At 37.8% G+C, this 26996-nt stretch overlaps 1 pseudogene; it reads right to left on the bottom strand.

Moving 5' to 3' along the window:
* Positions 1 to 19558: 19558 nt before the first annotated feature.
* LOC125919773 (60S ribosomal protein L7a-like) lies at positions 19559 to 25587 on the bottom strand (annotated as a pseudogene).
* Between the last annotated feature and the right edge of the window lie 1409 nt (positions 25588 to 26996).

Raw genomic sequence — 26996 nt, 5'->3', positions numbered from 1 at the left:
CGTTGTCCCCCCTGTACATCGGAGCTGGGGATGCCCTGCAGTAGCAGGAAAAGCACTCAGGGGCTGGTGAGCCACTCCTTGCTCTCACCCTTCCTGAAAGAACCAGACACTGGGACACTCCTGGTCATTATTCGTGACATTCACGCCATCGGTGAGCACAGTGCTTTGCTTCTTACACTGTTTAGTACCCTCGACCCCACATTTATGTACCATAACCCAGACTGCCCACCTCACTGGGTCATTGTGAGGATTGAATGAAAAAGCGCTTTCCTTATAAACTTTAAAGCACCATCTAAACATAGATTATTTATGTTATTTTATGGCCATCAATCAGCACAGAAAATCCCACGAGGCAGGTAAGGCAGGAATTATTAACTCTCATTTTTGAGTTGAAGGAACACCAAGCACAGGGAAGAAAATGCAATGTGCAGACCAAGAAAAGTTATGGATGGCTCTATTTCTGGAAGAAAGGGAATGGAACAGTAGATTTTACAAACTCTCTACTAATCCAACAATTTCAAGTTTAAATCATATGGTTTGATTTAAATTTACTTTTTCTAAGTCTCTAAGCATATCTCCTTCTTCACTTCATAAACAGTAAATTTGGAATGGCTATCACTGGGAACAATGAAGACTAAATCAAACTGCAGACTCTTTTTCCAGTGAAAAGCACGTGGGGCAGGTGGGCAGGTATGGAAACTTCTATGAGCACAATGTTCTCTCACCTTTTGGTGGAGGGCGGAGCAGTTTCTGAACACCAGAGCATCTTTGTTCCTGTCTGCTCTCAAGTGGCTCTGCTCTAACCTGACATCGATCCCCCTGTGAAGTGTCTTTGTCACTTGCAGCTTTAAGTGCTGTCACAGCCGTGGGCTGATGGAAAGGGGATGGCGTGTTTGGGCATCCAGGATCATGACTGTGGCTAGAATTCTCCACTGAAGGAGCCTTATCTCGATGAAAGGAGCCCAGTGGCCCGACACTAGGAGTGGTTTTGCCATTTGCGTTAGCTACAGGGCACTATAGCATTTAAAGCTTGCTGGTCTGTCAGCTAGCCAGCTTAGCTGGGCTTTTGTAGGTGAGGTCCAAGGGAGAAGGATGGAGAGTGGATGGATTTTAATCAGACCCATCTAAGCCCAGGTAGGGGAGGTCATGCTGAAAGCAGCCCCTCCTTCAAAACGGGAAACACTCCTAAAAGCACCAGGCAAGACCCATGTTGAAAGAGTAGGACATGGTTTTAGAGATGATGACCTAAATCTGGGACTGTCCCATCCATGACTTTGACCTTGTGCAATTATGACAAGTGTTCCCTCCCACTCTCCGGAGCGACACTTGAATTTTATATATAACACTATGCCTAGGATGTTACAATGTCCTGACACAGATCATCCAGTAATACACTCCTGAGCCGCATCTACTGAGCACCTATTAAGTGCCAGGCACAATTCTACATGCATTAACCTTACTTCAATCTCTAAATCAGCCCCACCATGCAGGTGTCATCCTTCCCATTACACTGCTGAGGAAACTGAGACAGAGTGGTTACATAAGTTGCCTAGAGCCACCCAGTAAGAAAGTGGCTAAGCTCTGGGCACCTGGGTGGCTTAGTCAGTTAAGCATCCGACTCTTGGTTTCAGCTCAGGTGACGATCTCACGGTTTGTGGGTTCAAGCCCTGCCTAGGGCTCTATGCTGATTGTGCAGAGCCTGCTTGGTATTCTCTCTCTCCCTCTCTCTCTGCTCCTTGCCCACTTGTGCTCTGTCTCTCTCAAAATAAAATGAAAGAAAGAAAGAAAGAAAGAAAGAAAGAAAAAAAGAAAGAAAAAGAAAGAAAGAGGCTAAGTTCTACCTCACTCCCATGACCAGGTTCTTATCATTATGCCATAGCCACAACTGTCATCAAGGTAGGATCTTGGGGTTCCAGTGAATCCCCACCACACAGCTGAATGGCTATCTGCAGTTGGGACCTGTTGGTGGCTCTTTAGAGGGCTCTTAATGAATGGCAGAACCATTGTTATCCTCAGCTTGTCGACTGACTTTCCGAGGAATGAACCGTTTCTCAGGGTTCCCATGCACATAGTGATGTGTAAGGTCTTCCCACCTAGTTTGGAAAGGGAATACAGTGACCAGAAGTAACATGCCTTCAACAAGTAACTTGCTGGGCTGAAAACAAGGGTGCGAACCCCTCTGACTTTGAGTGGTACACAGTGTTCTAAGAGACACCTTACATTTATATATTTCCTACAATACCAGAGAGCTGTGCCTCTGCAGAGTAGGCATCCAATGTGTGGGACAATTTGTAAGATTTTAACAATGCCAGAAAAATGGAAAAAAGAAATAACTCCTTGGGTTCCCCATTTCTTGGGAATTCTAAGCAATTGTGACATAAGCAGGTCTTTAACAACACTGGAGAACCAGATTGGGAGAGGATATCATGCCTTGGTGCCAGGACATTTTTTGGATAAGGTGTTGACCCTCAAATCTGACCTCAGTGAGGATGTCTATCATCACAGGGATCGGCTTGGGAGCACTTGCGCACGCATCAGAAGAACCTTCACTTGGAGGATCTCGAGTTGTGTCCCCTTGGGTCCTCTGTGAGGTCTTGGCTCTTTGCTCTTCAGACTTTTAGGTGTGACTGTGAATCTGCCACAAAGGGGTTCCTGCCACTCTGCAGATGTGTTTCCCTCCTGAAGTTCAGCTGTAAGAGCCCTCAGGGAGGAGAGTGATTTAAATGGTCAACCTAGTGGACTTGCTATCCACACACCTGTTTGTCACTTGCAATCATTCTGAAAGGCTTCTTAGTGTAACTACAGCAAGCTGGCTCATCATTTCCTTGGTCTCCACAGTGGGGCCCAACCTCCCACAGCGCTGGCTGCAGCCTCAGACTGGAGTTCTGAAAGGTTTCTCAGAGGAAACACCGTGACCTCCAAAATGGCGGCAAGAAGCCACAGAGTACTTGTGGGGCTTCTGCCTTCTCATTTGAGGGTGAAAGTGAGGGTGGGACATGGGTGAAGCCCAGAATGGGAGTTCAGGGAGTATGAAAAGCCACATACCTTTGGCTTTTTGTTTTTTGTTTTTTTATTGCTACTGTTTAAGGAAAGAGAAATATTCATCTACCACAAAACAAAGGTATTTTTTTAAAACATTGCCTAAAAGAATGTTTTATCCAAAAAAAATAATGTTAGGATACAATTATGGACATAATTAAAACACCATTTCAAAGGTGGAACTGGTCAAAATGACAACTGTCTAAAAAAAACGAAACAACTTCCTTCCCTTAGTATCAAGATGGTAGACGAACTCACCTGTTGCTGCTAAAACTCTATCCCGACTCTTTTAAAGTCTGTGTCAAGGGCCTGATCCTTTGACTCTATTCCAAACTCCCCAAACAGTAGGTTCTCTTCTTTCATAATTGTTTCACCTGCTGTCAGCAGTATGGCTAGGATTTTAAATCTCCTAAGGAGCCTGTATAAAATTTCCTTTATATTGCTCCGGTTAAATTTCTGTTTCTTTTTCCCTCTGAGTCTCTGAATCAGGGCACGCACAGTGTGGCCCTCACAGGCATCTTTTGTATTTTGGACTCACATAAGATCTTTTGGATACCTTGATTGTGGGACAATTAGACTCAATAAAACAAGGAAACAAAAGAAAGCCCATTCATTCCTCCTCCTATGGCTTCTCAAGAAGGTCTCAGGACTGTGACTCTTTACCCAGTCTCTGCTTCTTTATTTCCAGACTACAAGATGTAAAGGACTATCTTAAACAACAAGGAAATGTGCACCTACATTAGCAATTAACATCAACTCCCTTTTACAATCATTCCATTTTCCCTCCTGCTGTTCTAGGAAAACCTGAATTAAAAAGCCTGGTGCTGCTCAAGGGCAATTAATAGCACTGAGATGACAAAAGATCTTAGAACAGCTGACAAAGTGGCCCTGGGAGGGAACTGGGCCCGGGCTCAAAGTCACGGTGGGAAGCGTGTGCCCTGTGCAGCATACGCTTTATGCATGAAGAATGAAAAGAGTTTCATCACCCAGGATAATGCAATTAAAAAGTACACCACCAGAACCCACCCCATGCCAACTTGTTCAAAATTGGGCCTCAGACCCAGGGGCCGAATTGAAATTCGAAGCTTCGACATCTACATCGGCAGGGAGGGAGGAGTTGGGGGTTGATCTGCCTCCTTATGCAGACAGGTGCCTGTTAGCTGAGCAGAGGGACATATGTTCATTGCCTATGGTAAGAAATGATTAGAGGGCCCAGGATGGGTGGACCGGGGGAGAGACAAGCAGTGTCAGAGGAGAAGCTAATTAAAAGCAGGTTCTCAGGTCTCTTTGTCCTCCGCACTCAGTGTTTCTGCCCTATGCTGTACACACACAATTTAACATGCACAGAGAAAGGAGAGCCACCATCTCTAATTGCGGGAAAACGACATCGCGTTTGTTGTCCCGAGCGCAGTTTTGCCCAGGTGGAAATTGTTTTCCCGATTAGAGCACTCTGCTGCGGACCAGAGTGCGGCTGGGAATTTTTTTCTAATCTTATTGAGATGAGACCATTCAGGCTGCTGATTACTGACACAACAGAGTAATCTTTCTAGACAACTGCTATGACCCTGGATTGGCAAGAGCAGGGAGGAAAAAGAAAGGCCCCCTTCACTAACCAGAGCCCCATGAGATGAAACAAGGTCGGGAGGAAAGCTTGGTCTAGTCAGTCGGTTGAACTTCCGCTGAGGTCGTGATCTCACGGTTTGTGAATTCAAGTCCAGCATCGGGCTCTGTGTAGACGGCTCGGAGCCTGGAGCCTGCTTCAGGTCCTGTGTCTGTCTCCCTCTCTCCCTGCCCCTCCCCTGCTCAAGTTCTCTCTCTCTCTCTCTCTCTCTCTCTCTCTTTCAAAAAGGAATAAACTTGAAGGAAAGAAAGGGAAGGAAGGAAGGAAGGAAGGAGGGAAGGAAGGAAGAATGAAAGAAAGAAAAGAAGGTCAGGGGTATGTAAGCATGGCCCACTTTCTGTTGCTCGGTTGTGGTGACCCAGCAGTGATCTGGAAGCTATCCTCCTTCCACTGCATGATGCTCACCCTGCAATATTGACACTTCAGACTCTGACTCCTGTCTCCAAGGTTACTCCTAATGGCATCCACGTTCCACCAGCAAGTCAGACTAACCAAGTTGAGCTTAAATCAGCAGGCATTGTGCTACAGTTGGCTGTGAAGGACTCACATCGGCTTGTTCTCATGAAGGTCTCTATGCAAAAGGACAATTTCAAGGCACTCTTCTACCCAATCCCAGATTTTCTTTATGAAATTGTGGTGGGAAAGAGTAGAGGGACATGAAGAAATATACTCACACACACAACTGAGGCAGCCAAAGAGGTTTGGGCTACTGTAATAATGATAGCTAAAATTCACTGAGAGCTGCCTCTATGCCAGGTACTGTGCTAAGCCCTCATGTGCATGCTCTTTTTTAGTGTTCACAATAAGCTTGTAGGGTAAGTCCTTTTACAGTGTCCATTTTACAGCTTGACAAGATTAAAGACACATGGCTAGAAAATGGCAGAGCCAGAATTCAAACTGGCTAGACTGTCTTTGGACTTGACCCCAGCTCCTAACCAAGACCCCCAGGCTGAATGTATAATGTGTACAAAAAGAATCAAAGATTCTTCACGATAGGTCCCATTCTAGTTAACAAAATCGGATGGAAAAAAACAACTTCTACAATTTGTTATGAATGACTGATGTAGCCAGACCAAAAAATGGGCACTCCTAAGCAGTCACCATTTATGTCTGCACCTTCCTGTGTAATTATCTTGTACACAGCACAGCTACCTGGCCTCTGATTTAACAGTGGTTCACATTTGGAGTTCCTTGGGAAAGACACAGAGTTAGAGCCTGAAACCTAGAGCACAAGGAGGTAATTATTTCCAGGATTCCACTCAATATGTGCCTAGAAAGGTAGAGAGGGCAGGGAGGAGGTGGAAATAGGAAGGTAGAGAGAATTTATTTTAAAAGGTGCAATTCCTTTGTGGAAAGTTTTCATATCTATATAAATGGTAGCAGGTGTAGAAAGAAGGCCCACTCTAAAAGCTAAAGCTTCACTCTCTTCCGAATGAATCGTCTTCTTGTTTATACTCTATTGGCAATTAATGATACACCATCCCATAACATTTTCATTACTGCTGTCTCGTGCTATGGTCTTCATCTTTTATTGTTGAATTCCTCATGTATTATTGACCTGTCTTCCTAATTATATGGTAAGTTATTTGAGAGGGGAAAATGAAGTTTTTTTCCTTTTTTAAAAGATTTTATTTATTTATTTTGAGAGAGAGAGAGAGAGAGAGAGAGAGAGAGAGAGAGAATCCCAAGCAGGCTCCTCACTGTCAGCACGGAGCCTGCTGTGAGGCTCAAACTTATGAACCATGAGATCATGACCTGAGCTGAAGTCAAGAGTTAGACATTTAACTGGCTGAGCCACCCAGGCACCCCAAAAATGAATTTTTTAAATTACTTACAACCCCTATGGTACTTAACAGAAAACCTAGTCCATATCTGTTGGTAGATGAAATAAGATGTTTGTGCTCATTTTTCTCCTAGCTTGAAGTAACAAAAGGAATTTAGTCTGAGACACGCCAGAGGAACTCAGAGGAGGGTAGTAGAAAGAGCTTCTTTCTTCACTACTTTCCAGCACTTCATTTATGCATCCATCCATCTGTTGACCTATTTATTCAATGTTCCTAGAATTATGCCAACAAGAAGGCTACAAAAAAGTACACGGTCATGTCCTTTATGATCTCACAGAACCATAGGAAGGAGGAGAGGATCATGCCTGCTAAAATTCAAGGGAAAAATGAAAATTTGTATGGGTCTCAGTTCGCTGCTAACCACATCCTCACATGCTTGTCTGTTAACTCATTCACTCAAGCAATAGATATTTGTTGAGTGTGTACTGGAGACTGGGATGCATGTGTGAACAGAATAGATAAAGACCTTATATTCATGAAGTTTGTAATCCAGTGAGTAAGACAAACATTTATAAAATAATGCCAATGATTATTTAATTATAAGTGCAAGTTGGGACGCTAGGGTGGCTCAGTCTGTTGAGTGTCCTACTTCAGCTCAGGTCATGATCTCCCTCTTTGGGGGTTCGAACCCCACATCAGGCTCTGTGCCAACAGCTCAGAGCCTGGAACCTGCTTCAGATTCTGTGTCTCCCTCTCTCTCTGCTCCTCCCCTGCTCATGTTCTCAAAAATAAATAAACATTAAAAAATAATTTAAAAAAAGAAGCACAAATTTATATGGGAGGATAAATGCAAGGAGCATTTCTAACCTAGGTTTGGCCAAGAGGATGGAAGCCAGAAAAGCATTTCCTGTAGAAGTTTCATTGACACTGAAACTTACAGGCTGAGTGGAGGAGTAGACAAAGGAGAAGGTAAAAAAATGGAGAATTCCAGGTATAGCAGTTGAGTGGCCTTAAGGTGGGAAAGAATTTGGCACAAAAGAAGAAATTAACTAACACAAGTGAGGAGAGTATGGGGGTGGAGTGGATGTTGGTGGAGCCAGATGAGGCTAATCAGTGGGGCATGGCCAGATCATGCAGGAGGTCATGGGTTGGGGTTGAGTTGTTTTTATTTTAGTTTTAACATCTAGCATTCAACTTGTCTTTCTATTTGGGGGCATCTCTCACCATGCATGACATCTGAGGTATCCATAGCTATGTCGCCTGTTACAGAGAATGAAGGAGGGAGATCTTCCTTTTCTCATCCTCTGGCATCCAAGACATTGTCATAGAAATTCTGTCCAATTACTCATCTTGGATCACCCTGAATCTTTGAATATGAAGCAAGCAATGCAAACTCAAAGGAAGAGTTTAAAACTCACTCATGGCAGTTGCATCCTGTGGCATCAAGCAGTGGCAATATCACTATCTGGTGCCCTGTCCTTCTAGACTATTCCTTCCATCTGCCCTCCAGAGCCCATTTTTTTCTTTTTATTCCCCAAGCATCAGGGAGTCTATGAGTCTGCTATCAAACTCCCTGTCTATCTAACTTCATTAGAGCTAATTCCAATTGGTTGTAACTCAGGTTCTTGACTAGTAAACAATGATAAGAAGATTAGTTTTTAACTTAAGGACAACAGAAGTTTGTTCTATCCACATTTCTATCCAAGTGCTCCATCCAACTGGAATATCACTAAAGGTTCTTTATAGTTTTCAAACCACTTCCACATGACCCATTTGTTTTTATAGCAACCAAAGGGTTAGGTACTACCATCTCCCTGTTATTAACCAAAAAGAGAATGGAGTTGGAAGAGTCCGAGTGATTTCTTTCTGCTGTGAAACAGCTAATTAATGGCAAAACAATTATATGAGGCCAGGTCTTCTGGTTTCCTGTGCATCACTCCTTCTGCTACCTCTTGCAGTGGATGCAAGACCTGTGGTGTGGGAAGAAAAGCAAGTGTCATGACTTCTGTGTCAGCAGCAGAGGCACACTGTCCAAGCTGTACACATGAACTTACTTGTGGACATTCTTGCAAACTCTGTATTCACACCCACCATTATTTGTATTGGATAGTAGATTTACATGAGAAAGAAGGTAGCATCCCCAGAACACAGTCTGTCTGGAAAGACTTCTCAAGCACAAAGCTGCAGTTAGGAATGTATAGGTTCACAAATGTATGTAGCTGCTGAGACATCCATTCTCAGAGAAAAGTTTGAAGCTTGAAATCATAAGATGCAATAGGTTCACAAATGTATGTAGCTACTGAGACATCCATTCTCAGAGAAAAGTTTGAAGCTTGAAATCGTAAGATGCAATACAAAAGAAAATGTATATTGGTAAACAGATTAAGCATGGTATTATGTAGCCTGCTGGGAAGCAGCAAAGATGGAGAATCAAAACATAAGCTTTGACTTGAGACCCAGAGATAGTACTTAGCTTGTAGGACTGCTGTAAGGATTAAACAAAGTGGCACATGGAAAATTCTTAGCACAAAGCCTAATACAGGGCAGATACTCTATTAGATGTTTATTCCCCTGCTTTGTTTCCAGAGGCATCAGAAAGCAAATGGAGATTGTCCCCTAGCTAGATAGGGGTCAGAGATAATCTGTAGCTTAGCAGACCATGGTTCAAACTCAGATCTGTTAGGCAGAGGCTATCAAAAGAGGCTAGGGGCACCCAGAGGAACAGAGAGAAGTCAGCATCAGTCTACTCCCTCATTCTCAAGACCAGCCACATTGCTGAGACTTTGTTTCTAATAATATGTCTAGAACTTAAATGACCTATTCAACCTTCAGGGGTGTGAGGGTAAAGAAACTGGTGTGTTACTTGAAATATAATACACAGAAATTCTTCCAACTTCTCTTATTTTTATGCTTTTCCATAAAAAACAATTGAAATGATTGGGTTTTTTTTTCTTTTCAGGGAAAGAAACAAAAGGTTTTTTAAATCAGTAAAGAGTATTTTCTATTAAAACTAAATATTTTTCTAAAAGCAAATTTTATTTTCCCAAATATTTGACAAGAGCAAGCTGTAAAATTCTGAAGGAGTTCAGTCAGCTGTGCAGATTGACTTTTGAAGTGTAAAATAAACCTTTACTTAACAGATGTCAGAACTGTGACTTTGAGAGATAATGACAGTTTTTATAGTAGGTTGGTGACAGAATTTCTAAGAAGAATGAATAAAGTTTTGGTGCCAAGTTTGGGGAAAAAATGACAACATGATTATTAAAAATTGACTGAGTTGAGGAAAGCAAAAATAAGTGTTTTAATTTATTTGATTAGACAGCGTAAATTGTTCCGTAAATACCAGCAAAATACACTTAACAAAAGGATAGGCTGTACCATCAAGTAAGGAGAGTAACTCAAAGGCCCTACCTTCCTCCAAAACTGCCATGAATGAAGTTTATTTCAAATCATTTCAAAGGTCTTAGACAAGGGATCAAACAGTCCTGGAAGACTTTTTAATAACTACTTTCAGATTCTACCCCTCTAGCAGCAAATACAGACAACTCTGCAATACTGACAAGCACATTCTAACTGGATGATGTAGGGTCAGCAGTCCCTGCAAATATTTTAGGTAAAATCAAATACCCTCAAGGGGTGCCTGGGTGGCTTAGTCAGTTAAGCATCTGACTTTGGCTCAGGTCATGATCTCACGGTTTGTGAGTTCGAGTCCTGAGACAGGTTCTGTGCTGACAGCTCAGAGCCTGGAGCCTGCTTCGGTTTCTGTGTCTCCTTCTCTCTCTGCCCCTCCCCCACTTGTGCTCTGTCTCTCTCTCTCTCAAAAATAAATAAATGTAAAAAAATAAAAAAAAAATCAAATACCCCAGGCCCCATTCCACTCTCTCACAGTCTTTCCCAGGGCAACCTACCTGTGACCAGGCCACCTCCAGAAGCAGCTCCAGTCCTGTCTCTGTACAAAGGCTTCTTGGACACCTCTGTTCCCCAGACAGTCCTTCTATCCTGAATAGAGAGGGCCCTGGAATAGTCTGCGTTGCAGCATTCAGCATTGGCCAGTGATGGTCTTATTGAGCCAGAATCTCCCAACCTTTTTACTGTAGGCAACTTCCACTATGATGCCTCCCAGGAGATGATACTCAGGGGATGCCAGCTTCATGTAGGGATTCTGTTCTTTTCTGGACAGGTGAATTTGGGGAATAAAATAGACAACTCCAGAATATTCTGAAGGCTAAAGCCTTTCACATTTAGTGATTTTTGAAATGGTTGAATTGAAATCAAACATCATGATATCTGATTTCCATCTGTTCTTTTTTTTTCTTTTTCTGCCTTTTGTAGGTTTAATTAAGGTTTGTAGGTTTAATTAAGCAATTATAATTCAATTTCAACTCCTCTATTGAATTATTTAACTTCTTTAAAATAATTGTTAGTGGTTGTCTTAGGATTTACAATAAAAAATTTAAATAATTTGTGTTTGACTTCAAATAAATTATACTGCCTCACGTGTAGGGTAAGCATCTTTATAACAATCTATTTCCAATCCTGCCTTCCCAACCTTTCCTGGATTTTCATTAATTTTACTTTTACGTATGCTGTAAACATGTAATACATTGTTACTACTTTTGCTTTCTATAGTTACCTTTCACTTCCTTTTATTCTTTTTCCAATGCTCTTTATTTCTTTGTGTAGATCCAAGTTTCTGAGTACTACATCCCTTTTGCCTGAAGAACCTCCTTACTATTTCTTATGAAGTAGGTCTGTCACCAGTGAATTCAGTTCTTTCAGTTTTTGTCTGTTTGAGAAAGTCTGTTTCAAGTTCATTTCTGAAGGCTATTTTCTGTGGATATAGAATTCTGGGTTGACAGTTTCCTTCAGCATTTCAAGCAAGGCACGCCATTATCTTACTGCGTGTTCTCTGATGAGAAGTGTGCTATAACTCTTACCCTTGTTCATCTGTAGATAATATACCTTTTTTTTTTTTTTTAGGTGTGGCTGCCTTCAAGATTTTCTTATTGTCTTGGTTTTCAGCAGTTTGAAAAAGATATGCCTATATGGTTTTATTAGTGTGGGTATGCTTGCATTTATCCCATTTGGCATTCTCTGAGTTTCTTGAATCTGTGGTTTTGTGTTATTAATTTTGGAAAATCTTCTGCTATCATGTCTTCAAATATTTTTTCACCATTCTCTTTCTCTTCTGTGATTTCAATTGTGCATATTTTAGACCATTTAATATCATCTGAAATTGTTGAATGCTATGTTCTGATCTCCCCCTCCTCTAATTCTTTTTTTCTTTTGCATTTTATTTGGGAAATTTCTATTGCCCTATATTCAAGGTCATGGATTCCTTCCTCGTCTGTATCAAGCCTACTAATGAGCCCATGGAAGACAATCTTCATTTCTGTTGTTGTGGTTTTTGTTTTCCAGCATTTCCATTTTATTCTTTTTATTGAAGTATAGTTGACAAGCAATGTTACATTAGTTTCAGTTGTACTACATAGTGATTCAACAAGTCTGTACGTTATGCTATACTCACCACAAGTGTAACTACCATCTGTCTTCATACACCACTATTATAATACCATTGACTGTATTCCTCATTCTGTGCCTTTTATCCACGTGACTTGTTCATTCCATAACTGAAAGCTGTATCTTACACTCCATTTAATTCTTTCTCATGGTTCTCTTGTCTCTGCTGACATTACCTATTTGGTATTGTATATTGTCTATCTTTTCCATTAAATTCCTTAACATATTAATAAGTTATTTTAAATGCCACACCTGTGTCATGTCTAAATCTGGTTGTGATGGTTACCCTTCAGACTAGGTATTTCCTTGCCTTTTCTTAGCCTGATAATATCCTGTTGTCAGAACCTGAGTATGTTGTAGAAGGTAGTAGATGCTGAGGTAAATACACTTTATGCTTGAAGATAAACATCTCATTTCTTCTGCTAGTCCTCCCTCAGCTTAATTTAAATAAAATTGACATATAGCATTGACATATAGCAATGTGATGATTTGATATATGTATATGTTATAAAATGATTACCACAATAAAGTTACTTAATATATCCATCACCTCACATAATTACATTTTTTCTTTGTGGTGAGAACATTAAAGATTTATTCAAGTACATAACACAGTATTATTAACTATAGTCACCATGCTGTACCTTAGATCCCCATTGTTTATTTGCCTTATAACTGGACGTTTGTACTCTTTAATCAATATCTTCCCTTTTACCCAGCCTTTGGCAATTCTACTCTCTTTATATAAGCTTATCTTTTTCTTTTTAGATTCACATGTAAGTGAGATCATACAGTATTTGTTTTCTCTGGCTGACTTATTTCATCTACCATAATGCCCTCAAAGTCCATCCATGTTTTCACAAATGGCAGGATTCCTTCTTTCTAATGGCTGATAAAACATTCTGTTATGTATATTTACCCACATTTTAAAAACCCATTTATCTGTGAATAGACACGTTATTTCCATATCTTGGCTATTGTAAATAATACTGCAATGAACATGGGAGTGTAGATATCTCTTTGAGATGATGATTTCATTTCCTTTGGTTATATACCCAGATAGGATTGCTGGACCAGATAGTAGTTCTACTTTTTAATTTCTTGAGGAACCTCCAGAACATTTTCCATAGTGGATCTACCAGTTTACATTCCCACCAACAATGGGAATGAGGGCTCCCTTTTCTCCACAACCTCTCCAATACTTGTCTTTTATCTCCTTGATAATACTATTTTAACAAGTATGAGGTGATATCACATTGTGGTTTTGATTTGCATTTCCCTGATAATTAGTGATGTTGAGAACCTTTGTATGTCCCTGTTGGCCATTTGTATGTCTTCTTTGGAAAAATACCTATTCAGTTCCTTTGTTCATTTTATTATATATATATATTTTTTAAATTTAAATTCAAGTAAGAAATCATACAGTGTAGTCTTGGCTTCAGGAGGAGAGCCCAGTGACTCATCTCTTACATGGGACACACAGTGCTTATCCCCAAAAGTGCCCTTTTTAATGCCCATCACCCAATTAACTCATGCCCCACTCACCACCACCCCTCTAGCAACCCACAGTTTGTTTTCTGTATTTAAATTGAATGATGATGATGATGCTAATGATGATGATGATGATGAAGATGATGATGGTTTGCTATTCAATTGTATGAGTTTCTCATATATTTTGAATATTAACCCTTTATCTGATGTATGATTTACACTTTCTCCCATTCAGGTGAATGCTTTTTCATTTTGTTGATTGGTTTGTTTTGTTTTGTTTTGTTTTGTTTGTTCTGTTCTGTTTTGTTTTTTTGTGGTGAAGAAATTTTTTAGTTTGATATAGTCCCCCTTGTTTATTTTGCTTTTTAATTTGTGTTTTGGTGTCATATTAAAAAAATCCCAATGTCAAGGGATTTTTTCCCTTTGTTTTCTTCTAGAATGGCGTCTATGGTTTTGAGGGTTATATTAAATCTTGAATACATTTCAAGTTAATTTTTGTGAGTGGTGTAAGATAAACACCAATTTCATTATTTTGCAAGTAAATATCCAGTTTTTCCAAAGTCGCTTATTGAAAAGACCATATTTTCCCAATGAATATTATTGGCTTTCTGGTAAAATATTAGTTGACCCTAAAGGCATGGATTTATTTCTGGGTTCTATATTCTCTTCTATTGGTCTATGTGTCTCTTTTTTCTGTTTTTGTAAAAAATTCCATTGAAATTTTGATAAGGATTGCATTGAATCTATAGATGGCTTTGAGTAGCATGAACTTTAAAAAATATTAATTCTTCCAATCTATAATCATATAATATCTTCCCATTTATTTGTGTCTTCTTCAATTTCTCTCATTAATGTCTTATAGTTTTCAGTGTACAGATCTTTTACCTCCTTGGTTAAATTTATTTCTAAAGATTTTATTGTTTTTGATGCTATTATAAACAGGATTGTTTTATTTACTTTTCTTTCAAATAGTTCATTGTCAGTGTATTGAAATGTAACTTATTTTTGGATGTTAATTTTGTATCCTGCAACTTTACTGAATTCATCAATTAGATCTAATTGTATTTTGGTGAGGATTTTAGGGTTTTCTATATGTAAGGTCATGTCACTTGCAAACAGAGACAATTTTAATTTTTCCTCTCCAATTTAGATGTCTTTTATTTCTTTTACTTGACTAACTATCCTGGAGAGGTCTATCAGTACTGTGTTGAATAGGAGTGTGAGTGGGGGGTACTTTGTCTTGTTCTTAATCTTAAAGGAAAAGTGTTCGTTCTTTCACCATTGGGTATGATGTTAACTGTGAGTTTGTCATATATGGCTTTCATTATGTTGATGTATGTTACTTCTATATCCAATTTTTTGAAAGTTTTTATCTTGAAAGGGTGTTGGATTTTGCCAAATGTTTTTTTCTGCATTTATTGATTATATCATATTATTTCTTCATTCTATTAATGTGGCATATCATGTTTATTGATTTGCTTATTTTGAAACACCCTTATATCCCAGGGATGAATCACACTTGATCATGATGTATGATTCTATTAATGTGCCATTGAACTCAGTTTCCTAGAATTTTCTTGAGCATTAGTATTCACCAGGGGTATTGGCCTGTAGTTTTATTTTCTAGTGTCCCCATCTGGCCTTGGTACCAGAGTAATGCTGGCCTCATAAAATGAGTTTGAGAGCATTCCTTCATCTTCAATTTTTTGGGAGAGTTTGAGAAAATTTGGCATTAATTCTTCTTTAATGTTCACAGGTAAAAATTTACTAGTGAAACCACCTACTGTTGGAGTTTCTCTCTTGAGAGGTTTTTGATTAGTGATCAGTCTCCTAACTCATTATTAGTTTGTTCAGATTTTCTATTTGTTCACGATTCAGTCTTGGTAGGCTTCTGAGAATTTATCCATTTCTTCTAGGTTACCTAATTTGTTGGAGTATGAGTGTTCATGATAGACCTTTAAGGGCCTTTAGTATAGGGTTTTGTGTTACTATTTTCAGGAGTTTGGGCTATATTTGAAGGTCGTTATTGCTATAATCATCTCCAGTGCACCATAGTCTCAAATTCCTTTAATGATACTTGTGCTAGAATATGAGCTAATTGGCCAGAATAATTTTTCTCAATGTTTATTTTCCACTTGATTTTGAGTTCTCCTTCTATCTGTTCACCAGAAACTATCTTTTGCAGTGATCTCAGCTATGTGTTACTTTTACTCACTTGTTAGCATGGTGATGAAGAGTGGAAGAGGGGGCATTCCCTGATGCTCATTGAGCCTCAGTATGAGGCAAACATTGTGGATTTGAGTCTTGAGAGTGTGGCCTTTAAAGTACATTGCCCCTCTACCATCTATAATCTTAGACCTAGCATTGACTTCTGCCCTTCTCTAGGGTGGAGTTTTATTTATTTATTTTTCTCTTCTCTTCCCTCAGCTACTGTGGATTTTCTTCAGTGCTCTAAGCTGGCAATTTCTATTATTATTCTTTTTTCAGATTAAAGCTTTGGTACCATAGAAGAGATACTGGAGATGAAGCTGGGCAGAGTTTCAGCAGTGGCTACTACTCCCTACCCATAGTCAGCATGATGTGAAACTTTCTTAGGAATCTCTCCTATCTTCTGTCTGACTTCCTGGTAGTATCCATGGAGGAAAGGATTAGTAGAAGGTGAAAATCCTCCCTTGTCTACTACCCAGAGACTTCACACCCATATGTAGCCTTCAGTAATTTATTAAACTTTTTAAGCTCAATATTTATTTATTTATTTATGTGGCATTTGTCCTTGGTAAACAAGTGCATGAGTTCTTTTCTGTTTGTCCTTTCAGGCACTGGTCTGTCCCTGGATTTGACATTATTCCTTTGCCCTGTCACACCAGTTCTCTAACTGGTTCAAGAAAAGTTATTAATTTTGTTTAGTCAGTGTTTTTTCCCCCTTATTATTGTAAGGGCAGAAGCAAAGTGCTATCTAGTTCTCTACCTCTCTTAGCTGAAAACTTACGGCCCATGTATTGATTTTTAACACTGAACCAAACTTGGATTTCTGGAAATAACTCCATCTGATCACAAATATATTATACACACACACACATACACATGCATATATATATATATATATATATATATATATATGTATGTATTTGAATTCACTTTGCTAATATTTTGCAAGGGAGCTTTTTACATCTGTTCATGACTGATATTGTTTTGTAAATTTCTTTCCTTACAATTTCTTTGTCAGGTTTTGTGTTTAGGTTATTCCAAATTTTTAAATGAGTTGGAAATTATTCCTTCCTCTTTTAGTTTCTAAGAGTTTGTGCGCATTTGCATCATTCCTTACTTCAAAGTTTGCTAGCCATTGGGGAATCAATATACGTTGGTGGGAAGATTTTTTATTAGAAATCCAATTTGTCCAACAAATATAGGACGAGTCAGGTATTTCATTTTGTTTATTATTTATTTATTTATTATATTTATTATTTATTTATTATTTATTCATCTACTTGTTCTAAATAATCAAATTTATCACAAAAATTTGTCATCATATTACCTTATTACCCTTATAATGGCTGCAGGATTTCCTCTTCTTTTAATCCCAAGATTGGCAATACCTGTGTGTTTTTTTCTTTTCTTTTTTATTTTAATTTGTTGGATTATTTCTTCTAGGGACTTATCAGTTTTCTTGCCCTTTTCAAAGAATCAACTTTTGGCTTTGTTAATATCTTCTATTGTTTGTTTTTATTCCACTGAGTTCTATTATTATTTCTTTTATTTTACTTATTCTCACTTTAAGTTGCTCTTTTTTTCTTAACTAAAGACAAAACTGGGTTATTGATTTTAATTTTTTCTCCTTTCTATTAAGGCATTTAAAATGATAAGTTTCATTTAAAGTACTTCTTTAGCTACAGCCTACAAAGTTTGAAGTGTTGTGTTTTCATTGTAAATCAACTCAAATTTAAAATTCTCACTAGTAACTTTTAAAATTTAGTCCATGGATTTTTTAGAAATATCTTACTAACTTTCCAAACATTTTTGGCTTTTCTAGGCATCTTATTCATTTCTTATTTAATCTATTATTTTCAGAGATCATATGGTATAAAATTTCAATGTTTTAGAATTGATTAAATTTTATTTTATGGCTCAATATATGATCTGTGTTGAGCCAGGTATAGTCTAAAAGTATGTGTTCTCTGAAGTTGTTCATAATGTTCTATAAATGCCTATTAAGTTATATTGGTTGATTGTGTTCAGATCTTCTGTATCTTCATTGATTTTATATATATATATATATATATATATATATATATATAATATGATTTAATAATTACTGTGAGAGGTTGTTGAAATCTTCAACCATGGTGTGAATTTCTCTATTTATTTCTTTACTTTTGTCAAGTTTTGATTTGTGTTTTTTGAAGGTATATTATTAAGTCAATATGCATGTAGGATTTTTAAATATTCCTGATGAATTAGGTTTTTTATCAGCATAAATTCTTCTTCAGATGTAGTAATACTCTTGTTCCTAAAGTTAATTTGATCTCATCTTAGTATAGCCATGCCTGCTTTACTTTGCTTATAGTTTTTATGATATATATTTTTCCATCCTTGTAGTTTCAACCTCAACTATATATTTATATTTAAAATACATCTCGTATAGCAGCATATCATTGGGTCTTGCATTTTTCAAATTCATTTTGACAATCTCAACCTTTATATTTGAGCATTTAGATCATTTGTATTTAATGTAATCATGATTATAATTGAGTTTAATTACTTTTAAATGATTAGTAAGGGATTATGATATATCCCAAACCTATCAAAGTCCATTTGAGTCAATATTATACCACTTTACACTTAATACCTCACACTTCCACTTCTGACTTTCCAATTCACACTTCACATCCAATTCTTCACCTTTTTTACAGTGTACAAATATAATACACCTGCCACAGTATGATTTCATTTACTCCCCTATGTTTGTGTTAATGTTGTCATGCTTTTATTTCTACATAATGAATAAATCCTACCTTACAATATTATTATGTTCATTTTAAATGATTACCTGCCATTTAGGAAATTATAGAAGGAAGAAGAAGCATAGTCTTTTCTCTTTATTCATTCTTTTATCATTTTTGGTGTCCTCAGTTTTTCCTGCAAACCCAAATTTCCATTTCCCTTCAGTCTTAAAAATATCCATAATTATTTCTTACAACTCAGGTCTATCAGAATAAATTCTTCCAGTTTTCTTTTATCTGAAAATGTCTTTGTGTATGTTAATATTGAAGGGTATCTTCTCTACACTGTAGTTTAGAATTCTGAATGTTTTTTTTTTTTTATTCTATTTCTTTTTGTTTTTAACGTTTAAAAAATCTTCTTCTGGGGCACCTGGGTGGCTCAGTCAGTTAAGCATCCAACTTTGGCTCAGATCATGATCTCACAGTTTGTGGGTTCGAGCCCTGCGTTGGGCTCTGTGCTGACAGCTCAGAGCCTGGAGCCTGCTTCAGATTCTGTGTCTCCCTCTCTCTCTGCCCTTCTCCCACTCATGCTCTGTTTCTCTCTCTCTCTCTAAAAAATGAATAAACATTAAATTTTTTTTTTAATCTTGTTCCATTGTATTCTGGACATCATTGTTTCAGATAAGAAATAAGGCATTATTTGTTTTGCTATTTCCCTCCTATGTAATTGTTTTTAATTTGGCTTATTTCTGTATATTTGGCTTTTAGAAATTTGACTATGACAGGCTTAATGTGGTTTATTTTGCATTTATCTTGCTTATGGTCACTGAGCTTCTTGAATGTGTAAGTTGATGTTTTCCATCAAATTTAGGAACAAATAAATAAATAAATAAATTTATTTTTTTAAATAATTTTTTTAACAATTATTTATATTTGAGAGGCAGAGTATGAGCAGGGGAGGGGCAGAGAGAGAGGGAGACACAGAATTCGAAGCAGGCTTCAGGCTCCGAGCTGTCAGCACAGAGCCTGACACAGGGCCCGAACTCACAAACTGTGAGATAATGATCTAAGCCAAAGTCGGACGCTCAACCGACTGAACAACCCAGGTGCTTCCCCTTTTCTTTTTGAAAGAGAACTTTTTATTACAGTTATGTGCAGGACATTCAGCAGGGTACACTTAGCCATTTGGTGGCCAGTTCTTTAGCCTTTGCCTTTTCCAACTTGGCAATGTGAGCCACCAGCTTTGGACCCAGGATGTTGCCTCCTTACTGATGGTGGATCTTACCATATCTGTCACTATAATTGGTCCTGATAGCTTCCACCAGCTTGGCCAGAGCTCTTCTGTCTTCCAAGTTAACCTCTGTGAAGCCAACAGTGTGCAGGTCTTCCTGTGGGCCAAATGCCCCAGCCTGGCCTTCCTTTTGATAATGCAGTAGGGAACTCCCATCTTATGACACAGGGCAGGCCAGAAAACCACCATCTCAATGGGATCCACATCAAGTGCAATCATTGCTACTGAGCCTTCTTGTTTTCCACCAAAGTTGTGACAATATTAACCCCAGCTCAAAGGACATGTTACCTCATAGCAGGGACATTCCCCTTGAGGGAGATTTCTTCTTAGCCCCAGCCAACAATTTCTGATTCTTCTCTTGCTTTGTCTCTGGACTGTATTTGTGGGCCACCTTAAGTAGTTGAGTAGCTGTTTGGTGGTCCAAGCCCTGGGTGAACTGGTTAATTGTGGGAAGCACTTTAAGACATTAATAGAGAATAGCCCTTTGACACTGCAGCTGGATGTAGCAAGGCCATCTGACAAAGTGGGGAAGGTCCCTTTTGAGCTGGAAGTCTTGTCCAAAGCCAAAATTCGTGAGCCTTTTCTCAAACAGGGGATTGACTACCTTGTTGGCTTCCTGCTTCTTCATGACAGCAGGGGCTGGAGCCACCTTTTTCCTCTTAGCCTTCTTTCCTTTGGATCTTGGCTGGCTGGAGGAGAGAGCTATTTCTTAAAATATTATCATTCACTTTTTCTGGGGTTCTAATTCCAACAGAAGTTAGAAATTGTATATTATGCCACAGATTTCTGAGCATCTTTACTTTTCTCCCACCTATTTCTTTTTCCATTTTTCAGACTGGATTGTTTATATCAATCTGTCTTCTTGGTCCTGACTTATTTTCAGTATACCATTAATTATTTCTGAATTTTAAAAATCCTAAGTTATTGAAGTCTTGTTCAAGAATTCCATTTCCTTTTTTCTCTCTTTATTTTTTTTGTTTCCATCCCTCTGCTGAGACTCTCTAACAATTCATAATTATGACACTATTTTTCTTTAAATCCTTGAACATATTTATTATATCTGTTTTAATGTTTAGAGTACTAACTCCAATGTTGGCTTCACCTGAAGATACATTATCTGTTTTTTTTTTCTTGATTATTGGTCAAATTTTTCTATTTTTTAAATATCTAGTAATTTTTATTGCATTCTCAACAGCATAGATGATAAATCTTAGAGTTTTAAGATTCTGTGATCTTCCTCCTGGCAAGTATTGACTTCTACTCTGGTAGACTGTCCAGTCACTAACTAATCAAGTTGAACTTGTGTACAGATGGTTTTATTTTAAGCTTTTTAAGGTCATACCTGTGGTAGGCTTTCCTCTGGGACTTGGTTCTTATTCCTAAAACAAGTGGCTTTTCTGCTGTGTCAAATGGATGCCAAAATGGATACAAGGTCTTTCCACTGAAACTGGACTAGAACCCCAGCATCTTATAGCTCTGTTCAACTTCTAGTAACCCAGTTACACTTTCTACTCTGTTGCTGCTCTCCAGCAAGCCATTCATTGCTTATCTTGTGCATACTCAGCTAAATCCTCTGCCATGATCTACTCCATTGCACGGCTGCCCTTCCCAGTGCCTTGTCTCACAGATTCTAGTTACTTTAAATGTCTTATACTTGATTTCTACTTTCTTCACTCAGGACGATCATCAAGCTCTGCTTGGGCTCCACCTCCCTAGGCCATAGTCAGGAAATTTTCCCTACGCAGAGATGGCATGATTGCAAGTTTACCTTCTCTCAGGGATAGCAGGCTGGCACTAACTGTTTTTCAAAGCCTGCAATAATTGCCTCATATATTTTGTCCAGTTTTATAGTTATTCTCAATAGGAGAGTTAGTTTTGCATCATTTACTGTATCATAGACAGAATCAGACTTTCCTGGCTGAGGATTCTTAAATGCAATCTGATTACTTACTGAGACCTATAAAGTTCTTTGATCTTCCTGTAATTATCTAGTTTATTCCTTGTCGCTGACCACTTCTCCAACCATAGCTTTTTCTCCCAAAAGTCTTCTCATACTTTTCCCCTTTGCTTACTTGCTGCTTGAAAAATCATGAGATTGTTTTGTCTAGAGTAGACATATGTGACTTCAAGAGCTAAAAATGGCATATGTTAGGGGCAAAATATGAACTCAGTTTTAACATACTTTTAAAGTCTCTACAGTACATCACATGAGTACTTGGGTTTTTATCTTTATTATTTCGTATCATTTACATTAATGAACACTTGAGTTCTTCTTAGTCCTATGCTAGGCACAGAATATGTTTTTAGGGTATAGAATAAGAAACTCTGTCCTAAGGACTTTGTTTACTTTGAGGGTAGGAATAAGGCTATTTCTAGATTGCCATTTCCATTCAAAGTAATTTGTGTAAATGCATGAATCCATCAACTTTCTTTCCTTCTTTTCCCTTTCCCTTCCTTTCTCTGTCCCATCCTTCTATTTCTCCTTCAACCAATATTTACAAATAGCCTCATAGGTGCTTGGAAGCCCAAAATATCAGTATCTTTTGGGGCATCCTATAGTTTCTTAAACTCTCAGCATTATCTTAAATTCCATGGCAGGACTAAAATTTCCCTAGAATTCTGCCATCTTTCCAGGAGCAAAACTAATGACAGTAATATTGGGTGTCTTCTGGTCTCTGGCCTAACTGATCAAAAGGAGGTATTTTGGCATCTTACTGAGGAATCTCTGTGAACAATCAGATACATGATTCATAAAAAGTGCTCTTGGGAGATCTATCCAAGAAGAACAATGAGTTCAGAACTTTTCTGTTCAATCAGGGACATCTTTGTCTGGATATGCTCTGAATTTTTATTTATTTGTTTATTTTTCTCTTTATAGCAGAGATGATTTCAAGTATTAATCTGAAAACATCCCAGAATAGATCTAGCTGTCCAAGGAATAATGCAAAAATTCACAAAACAGTATTAATTTGCAGAATTTGGTAAACACATGTGATTGTGTTCTTTTTCTTTATTCTATTTCCATTTTTTCCATACTATTAACTCAAAGTAATATATAGTGATAGAGGTAAAGATGTATAAATATCATAGTATTCTTTCATGTAAGAGATTACTTTCTTCCTTTTAATATTACTTTTTATTACACTAATTATATTTTAACATAGGCTTACTGTTCAAAAATACACACTCCATAATCAGAGTAAAACATTGCCCTTAACTTCCTCTCTCAATTCGAATGGATTCCTTTTACTATATATGTATTTCATTTGAGTCCGGTTTAAATTTTTAAAATGTGCTGAAAATCACCTGTAGGTATGAGGGAAACATCTAAAACTGAAATAGCAATGAGGCTTATAACTCTCAAGAACTTGGAGATCCCTGCCCTGTACTCTCAAAGTTTGATCCCTCTCAGATACTCGTTATATGGTGTCATTTCGACATTTAGAAAAATGACCTATGGTAGTCATACAGGCTACAGTGAAAAATTTTTTTTTGTTCATAAAATATTTGACTTTCCAGATCTTCTGATTCTAAGTTCAGTGTTTTTACTTTATACCAAGGCAATTCATTTTCACTTTTGCACTTCTTTCAAAATCTCTAATATTCTTCAATTCTAAAATCACTGACTGATGGCATACAAGTGTTAGTTTTTTAAAGGCACAGACTCTATTATTTTCTCTCCATTTTCTGTTTTGTTTTCATTACTGTAGAAATTTGTATCAATTTTTAGACAATTTGTTGTCCACACACCAAGATAAAAGTAAAGGATGGATGAGCAATTTCTTTACCCATTGACTCCACTCAGTGAGCAAGAGACTGTGCTGAGTGTATGCATGTGGCACACAGAATATTTCCAGCTGTGTCCCTAAATATGATGCATGAAAAGGAAAAAAGACACGCATTGGCATTTGGAAATTAATTCATACCTACATAGGAATGCAGGGTAGAGGTAACCAGCCCCCTATCACAGCAGTTAATAACTTTGTGTAGAGATGAGGGAGAAGAAGGCCTTGCTCTAAGGCCAAACCCAAAAAAGCTGTTTCTGACTATTACCAACCGAATCCCTTTACAGTTTCGCAATCATGAAAGGTTTTATAATTATTCTGTCTATAAATTTCTCTGTTCTACATGAACTCACTATGTGAAAGGGGCAAGGACTTGCCTTGTAGAGGAAAGGTAGTGTCTTAGGTAAACTGGTCTCCACTAGCTACAGTGCTAAGGTCTTCGAGACAATTTAAGTAATAGCAGATATTCGGTATGATGGTGATAATTTTTTTAAAGTTCTTTTCACCTACATATTCTATACCATAATCCTTTCATTGGATTCAGAATCCAGATTATGAGCAGATATGTTGGGTTTTTATTGATTAAATCTTCTTCTAAAGCAAAATATATAATTTGAGCTCAGGCACGCATAGTTTATTACTAATTATACTCTCTTGATTGACAATATTGTTAATAACCAATGACCTAATTTGCATTATATTGTGGGTGTAAGAAGAGAATCAAAATGAAGAAAATAAAAAATTTGCCCTTTGCAGCACTGTGTTTCATGAACAGTATAAAACTCCTGCTGGTGAAACACGTGTTTCTACAAACATGAAGCCAAGAACAAACCACTGCAAATATTTAAACTCAATCAGACCAATTATTAGACGTCGTGTAAATAATGAAAGGAAAAGAATGAGCTGGTTTGAATCATAAATAATTAAAGGAAAAGTATCAGCTGACTTAAATTCTTTTTCTTAAATAGTCTGTGTAATTAGAAACAGAGATATTCTCATATTCTCTCTCTCTCTCTCTCTCTCTCTCCTTCTCTCCCAATCTTTTAAAAAGTCAGAATGCTGTGTCTTCTATATCTTCTCACTTAAAAAAAAATCTTGGAGTGTTTAAAATGTATGCAATTTCAACTTTTGATTGGTCATAAAAAATCATAAAACTAATTTAAATATGCACACTGATTAAAATATGAAATTAAGGATTAACTCCAATTTTATAATTGTGAGTTAACTACCCTTCTGTCAGGGATATTTGTTTTACTATCTTTATTTCAGAAATATACCATAAGGTCCTGTGAAGAATGTATTTAGTATGTTAAATATACAGTTATTCCTACAACTCTTTAAGATTTTTTTTTTTTTTACTTAGAGAAATATGGACACATGTGGGAGAAAAGAAAACCCAAATGAGACTAGAATAAAACAAAGAAATAAAGTAGGAATAAGAAAAAGTATTAAATAATGTACAAACAAAAAGATATCAGGGTGATTACAGAAAAAAACTATTAAGTAACTTTAGAATTATAATACTTTCAGGGTCACCTGTGTGGCTTAGTCAGTTGAGCATCCAACTCTTGACCTTGATTTATGTCATAAACTCTTGATTTCAGCTCAGGTCATAATCTCACAGTTCATGAGTTCAAGCACCACATCGAGCTCTGTGCTGGTGGAGCATAGCCTACTTAGGATTCTCTCTCCTCTCTGCCCCTCCCCCACTTGTGTGCCCGCTTGCTCTTTGTCTCAAAAACTAAATAAATAAATGTACTTTAAAAATTGTAATACTTCTATGCCATTTTTATGGTTAACAACAATAACATAAAAGGTTTGGGGGATGATAATTTTGTCAAGTTGGAGGTTAAATTTTACCCAGAAAGAAACATAAAAGGACAGTATTTTCAAAAAGTTCCACACAATCTAGTTCTGGCACTCTCGCCTGATAAAGAAATGTTAACATTAGCAATACTTGTCAGTGCTTCTAACATTGAAAATGGTTAAAAACATTGCTGAAGGAAAACCACCCAGCAGGACCAACAGGTTCATCAGCCTGCAGCTCTGTGCTTCCGCTGCTAGTCGTGGCCTGCACATTCTCTAGCATTTCACCTCCACAAATGAGCACCGCCATTCCTCAGCCCCCAGTACATCTGTTGTACAAGCTTCGGATCAGAGCGTAGAAATAGGGACAAATGCCACCCACTTCAGTGCACTTGCTGCTCTACCAACTGCTAGCAATTGTATGGCATGTTGTCTGCTTTCTCGGTCTCTCAGTTCATGTGTTTCTGGAAGGTAGCTGACAGGTAAAGAGTATGACTTTCCTGCCAAAATCCCCACCCCCACAGTGAAAGAGGTGGTTTTCTGTTCTCTAGAAATAAACAGAGAACATAAAGAAAAATATGGAAATAGGAAAAATCTGTCATAGCACTACCAGCCTGAAAATGACTAGAGAGACCATGTCATCCATACAGGCAGATATGTCAGCCAGTCATTCATTTATGCATTCAACAGATATATATTGACTAGATTGTGTGCAGAACTGATGTTTAAATAGATACGTATCAATAAAACGAATGAATCTTAAGGTACAATTGAACAGGGCACAATAAGTGACAATAAGAACTGGTTTCATTTTATTATTGTATTATTTTAGAGAACCTAAATGATATGTGTTGTTTTTACGAATTTGGTATTCTTGTGTTGCTCCTAGCAGTGAGTATTTCAACACAAATATGAAAGAATATATACTCGACCATCTCGTGCTATGTAGGCGAAAGAAGTGGGGATGGAGACAAAAGTTCACCTTTTTTAAAGGCAGGACTAAAGACAGCATTGGATGGGCTGAGATGAAGGTGAAATCATTGGCAGAAGGGAAAGTCCTCGGAGAAAGCAGATCTGACCCTACCCTTACACATGATCAATTACAAAACATCTCTTTTAGAGAGAAACCAAGATCCTAGCAAGCCCCTGGGGAAGAACTGGAGACTTCCTACTCATTTCTGGTTAGTGATCACTTCTGTCTCCAGATCCACTATCTGTACCTTAGATGAGTTTTGGACTTAATTGCATACAAAATAGCAGAAATCAGAAATGGAAGAGAATTTAACATCTCTCTAGTAGGCAATCTGTTTATTTTATACATGAGTCCCAGAGAAATGGGATGACCTGCCCAGGGTCACACAGCAGGTGTTGATATTTAGAATGTAAATTTCCTGAAGTCCAGCCTTTTTCTAAAGGGATCCTTGACAGGAGTCTTCGGAAAAAAGTGACCCAACACCCTCTTTAATTTGGAATAAAAGTGTGTTGTCTAACAATAATTTTCTTGGAATGCCAATTATATTCAAAGCCATTCTTTTCCTTATTTGTTAGCTTAAATAACATCCAGTAATATGCTGGTGCTGTTTATTCTGGCTCACTAGAGCTGATTGTTGAATTTCTAGCAACTGTGCAATTCGGATGAAATTGCATCGGTAGGTTGGTATATCAGTCTACACCATGAAAACCAGTGCTGGAAAGCCAGTTGTCAAACATTTGCCAGCA

Source organism: Panthera uncia, chromosome B4 (genome assembly GCF_023721935.1).
Source record: "Panthera uncia isolate 11264 chromosome B4, Puncia_PCG_1.0, whole genome shotgun sequence".
In the NCBI taxonomy this organism is placed as follows: domain Eukaryota; kingdom Metazoa; phylum Chordata; class Mammalia; order Carnivora; family Felidae; genus Panthera; species Panthera uncia.
The sequence above is the reverse complement of the archived record's forward strand: the minus strand, read 5'-3'. Positions and strand labels throughout refer to the sequence as shown.